Below are 9672 nucleotides of genomic sequence, written 5' to 3' on the forward strand. Positions count from 1 at the left end.
GTTGAAATCTTACTTGTAAATATAAGCCTCTTCTCATGGATGCCAAGAAAAGACAGAATATTTTATGAGGGATGCTATGGATTGCAATAATTTCTTACAGACATATGTACTCACTTCCATGTACAGCATCCTGTATGCACCTAAATGCATGCATGCATTTAGGTAATACTGTTTCTTTAAAATAAGAATAAAGCCTGAAAAAGGAACTCTGTAGCTTAGTGTGTTTTCTGAACAAACACAGAAAGGCAGCAGGGAGGTAAATCATTCTTGCATGCTGAAGGGAAGTGTGGCATTACTTATGAATGACTGCATGCATGGCTGCCTGACTCAATGAATGAATCAGCCAGAATAAGACTGTGCAGCTCGAATGAGCACAGAAACTGCTCTGATTTTCATTTACAAAGCTTAATCATAAATATTGTATATTCTGCAAGGCAAGGAAGGAAGCACAGTCAGACCTGGTTAATGTATTTTATTTCCAGGGGTGGATACATTGGGTCACTGTGGTAATCGGCCCTCTGAGATCACCTGTGGGCATACAGTCCCTGAAGTTCCAGCGGTGCAAACATTTCAAGCCAGGATGGGATTCAGTGACCTGATGGGTTGCATCACATACACATTCATTAAAAACAGCAATGCCACTGGGGAAAAATTATACCATGAACTATCAGTTATGCTATAGACTTGAAAAACCCAGGCATATTTGCTAAAAATTTAAATATTTCCATGCTGGTTTCCATTATTAAGTAAAAATAAACAGAGCCTTACAGGCTAACATTAATAAAGTTTACAGTGTGGCAAATGCCCCATGTTAGACCATCTAAAATGTCACCAGTGTATGACATTTTTGAGTTTTGAAAGATTTTGTAGGAAAGAGATTTGAAATTGTGAAATATCGTCTACACTTAAGGGACAGTGTCTGTCCTATGACTATTTTAACTCCATAAGTTACATATTGTAGAATCAAAAATCTCACAATTTTTTTTTGGTTTAAAAAAAGAAATTAAAAAGCCAGCACCACATTTTGCCCTCTTTAGACCTCTGCTTCAAAAGCAGGCTACTGATTAACAAAGTAACAAAGATTACTATCGTAATCATTCTATTTCTCCAGTAAAAATAAACTTCCATTAATAACAATTCCAGAATTCCAGTCAAATGCTTTTATTATTTTAGAAGTACCAAAACATCTTAGGACTTCAAGTCCAATTGCAAGCTCTCTGACTAGAAATTGATTTGTACTGATAGTGAGGTGTAGAACAGGGCAACTGTGCCCTGCCCTGCTTGCTGACCTGGGGGACTGAATGAAGAGACACAAAATGTAGGAAACTGAGATTAAGTACCCTGAAAAGTCTTAGGAAAATTGTTATGATAAGTTAACCTGCAATGTTACCCACGTCTAAAAACTACTCTAAGTCTTTTCTCCTCTGGAGTTAGAAATCCGTAAAAATGCAAATTATGCAGATACCCAGAACAGGAGCCTATGCACAGCCAGGTTTCTGATTGCCCCTTAGGCTAAGGTTAGATCGATGGGGAGTAGTAGGAAATGCAGGTCTGCACCAGGAGGCAAATTTCACCTTCTCTCCCCTGTGAACCAGTATGGTAGAATAAACAGCAGCTTCTTCACAGTTGCTCCCAACTGTAAGTGTGGAGATGTTTCTGGCCTTAGCTATTTTAGAAACTGAGTTTCCAGGTAAAATCTTGAATGGATTTTGAATGCACATTTTTGTATTTGCTGTTTTTCCTTTGACTTTCTCTGGCAGATCATAGATTACAGTACCAGTGTGTACAAACAATAATACAGGAATCAGTGTTTATACTTTCTGTTTTGTTTCACTCCCTCAGTTCAAAATCTTGGATCTGTTTTGCAGTGACTGTACCTCAGCAAAGAGCCCTTTCAGTGAAGAAGCCAGTCCTTTTAAAAAATGTTCACTTCTAAATAACTGAATGGAGTGAGTCATGTAGCAGGAAAAAGTTAAGAATCACAAACACTGACTCGGGTAATATGTTGCTTCTATTAGTAGAAATCTCTTTATGACCTTAAGACTTCCGTAGCAGCATAAATATTTTAAATGGTTGAAGCAATTCAAATAATCTTAGTTAGCTCAGGCATTAAAAATGCAGCAGCGAAGGAAGGGAAGCTTGCTGACAGCATTCAGGTTTAGATTTATAGTGGCAGTCATGACTGTGTCACTGCATGGTCATAAATTTCCAGGTGGATTTACAGCACAGCAGTCATGTGGCAGACAAAATGCAGAGAACCAAAGCTGGGACCTCCAGAACCAAAATCATAACCCACTGTTTGAATTGTAGTGCTGAAAATATTTGGAATGAATCTTGCCAGGAGTTAGTGCAGCACCCAGATATTCCTCAAAGAAAGAGTTGCTAAAAATATTATAAATTATGCAGATTTAGTGTTTATGAGTGTGCTAGTCACTCTTTGGTAAGTACTCAATTTCAAAGTAGAGGGTAGAGAAATTTGGACTGTATCTGAAATGCTGAATAAAATAGGATTGTTCTGGTGGAGTTTCTGGGAGTGGGGAGAGGCAAATGACTGCAAAATAATATCAAAGAAAAAAAAATTGCTTTATTTGGGGGCTTTTTGAGTTGAAAAAGTAAAATAACATAGGGACTGGCCTGAAGGCTATCAGAGAGGTGTTTTTGTAAGATGCAGTTTGAGAGATATGTTGCACACAGGCATAGGAATCAGAAAGAGTTGAGACTTTTAAGTAATGAATTTTAAAATACAAAAATAAACATGGCCCTCCTGAAGATCATGCAAGCTTTCTCCCAGACTGCTTTGCTTTCCTTTCTGTTTTGATATATTTATTTTTGATCTTATTTGAATTTGATGCTTTGAGGGTAAGAGCATGTAAGAGATGTCATTATTATAGATAACTGAGTAACAAACAGTGTTAAGAGCGAGTTTATTTGCAGGCTGTTTGTTGAAAAAAACACTTCAGGTCCAGATCAAGTGTGGATTTGCCAATGAGCTAGACCTTGCTGCTCTGGATAGTTTTATGTCTTGGCTCAAGCACAGGCTTGGACATGGCCTCTCAGAGGAAGGTGGAAAGACACGTTTTGACTGTTGTGTTCCACGCCTTTGCGATTTGTTTGCCATGACTTAGTGAGAAATGCCATTTTGTAACTCTTGTTGTGATGGCCATGGCCCTTGGACTCACATCATGGTCAATATTTGTTGAATGAAAGTCATTCACTGAAGTCTTATGGGTAGAATATTCCACAAAGATCTTGCACAAGCAGTATTGGCAGATTAGAATACACTTTCATGAAGAAAAGTACATTTTACTCAATACATGCTAGTCTGTCTCAGTCTGATTTTTTTCCCACAGAGAAAAGACACTTGAGCAAATGAAGAAGGTGCTGTAACTCACTCTCACTGCAGACAGACACCAAAGTTATTACTCTTTGTTTACTCTAGTTTTCTGAATATTTAGAAGACTATTTGAATAATCCATCCATTCATCATTTTCTTCAAGCTATTTCTATGTAGATGCTTGCTAGAGTCACTTTGAAACATTTTATTTTCCAAGGGAAAAACTGCCATTGTCTTTAATCTTTCTCATATACTAGCTTAATTAAATCCGATTGTTTTTCTTTTGGTTGATACTACCTGATTTCCAATAGGACTGTTACTGTCTAGATAATTTCAGTCACATTCCCAGTCAATGTCGTTGCTAGACTCAGGGCTGTCCAGAATAGACCCTAAGACATGGCTGTTCCTTTTCTTTCACACACAGTATGACCTGAACTTTATGTAGGCCTGTTCACATGAAAAAATAGTTGGCAAGGTGAATCAGGGTGGAAATATCTGGCACTAAAGCTTAACTGAAAGACATATCAGATTAATTCTCCAAAGATAAATGAACAATGTTATCATTTTATTAAGACAAATACTACTTTGGTCTATAGAATAAACAAACTTCCTCTCAGTCATGTCATATGATATTCATGCTGAAATTCACTTGAAGAAGAGTGCATTCATTTCATAATAAATAACTGGTGGTTATACAACACCTTTGACCACAAGGCCTTCCAAAGGCTATGTTGTGTTCCCTTCACAGTTACAAAAATACTCTCCCTGAAATCCAGAAAAGAGTGAAACTTAAGTTCAATAGTGTGAGAAGACTGAAAACAGATGATAGGTTTTTCACAAATGAAAGGCTAGATTAATCTGAGATGCTATTTTTTGCCCATTATTTGCTTGAAAAAAACACTCTTGGTATGTCACACCACATAATTGACCAACAATCACAGAAAAATTTGTTATTGTTTTAAAATTCAGGAGCTTCTGTCCTCCAGATCTTTGTTCATGAACTTCCTTTCCTGTGAAACTTCATGAAAAAACCCAACAGTTTTAATCAACTCTTTTTTAAAATTTCTTTTTCCTGGGGACAAAAAAGAAAACAAGCAAAAGCAGGGAGAAATGCAGCACTTATCTGCTTTGCAATTGCAGAAATTCACTTCCGCATATTGAAAAGGGTTTGAAGCTTAGGGAACTCTTGAACTGACTCTGTTTCTCAGAATCTGCAGAACAAGTTTGATCTTCTGCTTATTGAATTTATTGTTTGGACCAATAGAAGCATATTCATGGAAAACATAAGTAAATAATTGAATTCTTATGGTAGCTACCATGAATAGTCATTCATCTGAAACTTCATCTGGGAAGTATGTTCATTATTCATTATTTCAGCATTGCCATTGCACAACCAGATAGCACAAAGTAAACCATATTGCCTAAATGACATGTTGCTTCCCACTTACAGCACACAGTGAGTAATCCTGAAGTGCTCTCCTGGCAGATTATCTGCAGAGAGGGATATGTCCATCTAAATCAAGCAGTAAACCTCCAGAATTACAGGCAGACAGAGAGTTTACCTGAATGACTGGCAAACAGGAAAAAACCTTAATAACCACTGAAGGAATTTTTTGTATTACATTATGTGACATTACTTCTTCTTTCATCTGCATGTCTTTACCTAAATGTGAGCAAACTTAGCCCACATTCCCCATAAAACAGTTATCTTTTTGAAGCATGAAAGTCATTAGGCTAATACAGGTCAAACAGCTCTGTAACAGTGTATGGATAGAGCTGAACCAAACAGCATTTTTAAAGACTTTGAACTTACCATGTTTGAAATCTTTCAAGGTGTGTTTAGAAAGCTGTAGACACCATTAAAATCTGTATATTTGTGTACTTGTGGAGGTTAGAGGTTGGACAATACTGCATTCTGCTTGCTAACACCAAGTTCAGTATGAATTTCCTATACAAAGTGGCTTTTTCATATACATGTAATGGGTTGTCATACCTCAGCCGTGCTTTTTACCACTTTAGTCTTCTTACACTTCATCATTTACACTTCGGCAAAATATGATGGAAATATCTGCTCTTTACATCCTAACAGTTCCATATAGTATATCTGCTCAGAAAAATGAAGACTTAAGGCCTAGTCTCAGAGATGTGTTCCACATATAAGCATGCATAGGTCTTTAGGAACTTGAAGTGCAGAGGCATTCACAATCCTGGCAGATTCAGCCTGTGCCTTAACACATGTAATCCAAAATTCTACCTTCTAGTTGAAGAGATTTCTAAAAATGTGTATTCCTTTTTCTGGTGCCAATATTTTACAAACATCTCTTTTCTTGCTTTTTTCAACAGTATCCTTTCCATTTTGGTTTGCAAATCTGTAGTAGCAGTATTTCTGGAGAAAAAAATAAACTGCTTTATTCGCATAATTTAAATCTGAAGGGAGCTGTTGATGTTGGTGCTTATTTCAGGCATATCTGCAGAGGCAAACCTCCCTACTAGACATGTATAATCTTTTCTACAACAGATTTTTGCTGTAATGCTCAGACACATTTCCTTCCTCTTTCCACATCCTCACCTCCTTCTTTTTACTTCCTCGTCCCTTAAATAATTAACAGGAAGAGGTTTGTCCTTTTAGAGGTCCCTATCACTGATACTTTCCTATAAGAAGGTCTTAGAAATGGACCTTTCTTAAAACACACTGATAGCACTTGAATTCATTATATTTTTGGGGAAGTTTTAATGTAGCAACTGCAGAAGTCACAGACACCTGAGTAAATGACATTTCTCACAGATGAGCTTGTCTCCTGAAGTAGCCCTGCTTTGTTGGACTGCCAATGTTCTTGTGGCCATCTCAGGAAAAAAAAAATAGTTTGCCTTCTCTTTTAGGTCTTGAGACTTTTTATATCTAGAATCTCATTAAATTAGCCTTAGTTTTTCTTTCCAAAAATGGAGCTTGTTCGGGACTTTGAAGTCTTGACTGTCATTTAATTGATGGAAAACTTGCACTTTACTTCAATGGCCTTTGATTTATTCCCCATTTCTCTTCAATTCCTGTGCTATTCGAGATGGCAAATTTTAGCTTTTTAATTTTTTTTAAAATTTTATTTATTTTTTCCTCTTTTTTTGTGGATAAGGCTTTGTTTTTATGCCAATCATCTCACCATAATGAATCTCCATCCCTCCCACTGAAAAAAAAAAAAAAAAAAAAAAAAAAAAAAAAAAAAAAAAAAGCCAGCCTAGATTTGTGACCAGTCATTCAAAATCGATACCAGATTTTACTTTACATTTAACATGTGGACTTTGGGGCATTGAGTCTGGGGGAGGAGGTGTGACAAACAGTGTTTAAAAACAGGTGGGTTTGTGTTTTCGCTGAGACATATGTTGTTATTCACCCAAGGAGTAAGGGAAAGCAGCAAAGGAGGGGAAGTTCAGCCCATATGGGAGGGTAAGAGGAAAATGGGAGAATTGAAATAAATTTAGTCAGTAGCATTGTATGGCAGTTTACAACCTGAATGCAAAGAACACAGCAAGCATTCAGTTACTTGATTTGGCTGAGAGTCAGTAAAAGGGATGTTACTTAGAGTTTTGCAGAACTTGGCAACAGAACAACTAACATGTGAGTGATGTTGCAAGGGAGGATAAAGTACTAGGACAAAGATTTCATACAGATAATATTTGTCTCAAGACTTGAAAGATTTGGATATCTCCAACAGAAACATGAAGACACTAACAGGAAAGATCAAACACACTCGGTGAATTTTTATTACTCTATAAACATTAGGAAAGGTCTTTGGCCAGCTGTGCTGCTCATCTCTTTGGTAGATGAGAAGTAAAAAACCAAAATCTAAATTTTTTTAATCTTGAAAAATTCTACCTTAAAGAACTCTCTGAAATCTAGTATCTACACTATTTTTTTTTTTCAGTTTCCAGCTGTTGCAGATCATTTACCACATCCTTAAACACTGCTGCAGACTCATTGCTGCCTGACCCTGATTTCCCATTGAGCTGTGACTAAACTGCTCCCCCCGAGTCCTTCTTCCAGCAGCTCAAGTGGACACATGTACTCACTGGGGCTCTATAATTTTAGTGAAATCAGTTTGGTGTAGTATTAACCTCCAGAAGTTAGGATTTTGGTATGAGAGGTCCTCATGGGACCTTTATGTCTTCTACCTCCCCAATACAACAAACCGATAAAGACTGGATATAGCCATGGTTTAGTTGATAAGGTGGTGTTAGGTTGGACTTGATGATCTCAGAGGTATTTTCCAATCTAGTTAATTCTGTGATTCTGATACATTATCCATGCCTCTGTAATGAAACCACTGCATTCTTCTTACTGCTTAAGGAAAATACAATCAGGCTTCAACTGCACTTTGGCTAAATCAATTTCCTCACAGCTCAAATCCCCATCTGGAAAATGAGGTTTACTCCCTTCCTCTTACACATTGATAACCCTGTCAATTTGTGTAGTAAGTGTTTAATTTTTACATGCTGTCTGTAGACAACATGATGGTGCCCTGTTCCACACAAGTGAGGGCAGATGGAACTTCTGGCAAAGAGAAAGTGTCAATAATAATAATAATAATAATAATAATAATAATCTCATTTTCAAAGCAAAACACCATTCTAACACTGAAAAAGACCTAAACACACTTGCAGAGTCTACCAAAGGCAAGTATTATATGTTTGGATTTTGCAAGCTGCTGGAGGCAGGGGATAAGAAACAACACTGTGTTTTTTGTAAGAAATCTTGAAATTTATGTAAATTTCAGCATTTTCAGCAGCTGTCTGTAATGATCCTGATGTGTTCAGTTATGGTAAATGTGGTGGAGTGTTGCATGTGCCAGATTGGCAGTGACATCATGGAGAGGTATGGTGCAGTGCCTGCCACTATTTCCTCAGATTCTTCTTGTCTGAGCCTGACTTTGTTTGCAGCAACTCCTACTCATTTTCCTCCCATAGGAAGCAAGAAGAGGGGAATAACTTCTTAAATAAAGTGTTTTGTAAACAATAATTGCCTTCAATTTAGAGTTATGAGACTTTAAAAAGAGGCTTGGGGCATCATGTTGCCCATATTATGAAAGGTAATATAGAACTAAAATGTCTTAATAGTCTAAAGAACAGTTTGAAAACCAGAAAGATATGATCCAGAAAAATCTTTTTCAAGTATTGGCACTTCATTCCTCTACACTTGCATGCCAGGTACATGTTTTGCTTGTACATGAGCACCCCAGAGCAGTGCCATACTTTCATGGGTAATTTATTAAGGGTTTTCTAAGTTACACGCTGGCATTTTTTGAGATGTTTTGTTCATGATTCCCTGAGTTTTGCATGAGGTGAAATCAGGTGTAGCACAGAGAGATTGGCCACATGGGATGGATGCTCTGAAGTCTGCTTTCATTTAGGAACAAAAGACAGGCTGAAGTTAGGAGGGAGGAAATACATACGGCATCTGTGCCAAATATCTAACATATAACATTAACACTGGCAAAAGAGGAAAGGCAGTTTAAATGTGGGGAGGCATCTCTAGGGAAAAGGCACATTAAAAAGAATAAGAGGAACCCCAGATGAGTCTGGTTTTGATTTGAAGGCCCATAGCATAGCAGCCTGCTGAGAGGAACTGAAAGAGTCTCTTTTGTAACAACAGCAGCTTTGAGTGTTGCACAACGAACTGAGAAGCATCCTGGGACATCCACGAGACTTCTGTGGATAAATATAGAGGAGGTGCAGGCAGCCGTTGAACTGCTCACGGCATATGGACACAATGAAAGATTTTGGTGCTTAGGCTATTAACCTGGTGATAATAACTATTTTCTGGGATCTGGGAATTTGTGATGGTGGTGGGGACAGGGGACTACTTCTTTGATGCAGGGTTTTATACTAACAACAACTCTTCTTCATCTCATTACCCCACAGGCCCAGGTAACTGAAGGGACTTGAGGCTGGATGTGCAGGTACAAGGCCTGTGTAGGGATATTTCTTGCTCTGGGAACTCCTTTCTGTTAAGAAGGTAGAAGTGAAACTTTCCTTAAAATTATTCCATTTTATGCCTGTAAGTCATTTGCATTAGGAAAAATAGAATAAGAAAGAAGAAAACTCAGCCAATTTGAAAGGAAAAATCCATGTACACACACATACACAGAGTTAAAAATATTTGCTTTGGTAAGTAGTTGTACAGTTGTACAAAAGTATCTACATTGCCTTAACAATGAATAGTAGTCCCTATGTCCCTCAGTAGCTGGATGTTTTGAATGAGGGTCATGATATTAGTATTTCTGGTCTTAATTGGGCTTTATTCAGCTTAGGGAGTAAAATTACAAGGCCAAATTCTGCCCTCATTCAAT

Source organism: Zosterops lateralis, assembly GCF_965231275.1.
Source record: "Zosterops lateralis genome assembly, chromosome: 4".
NCBI lineage: Eukaryota > Metazoa > Chordata > Aves > Passeriformes > Zosteropidae > Zosterops > Zosterops lateralis.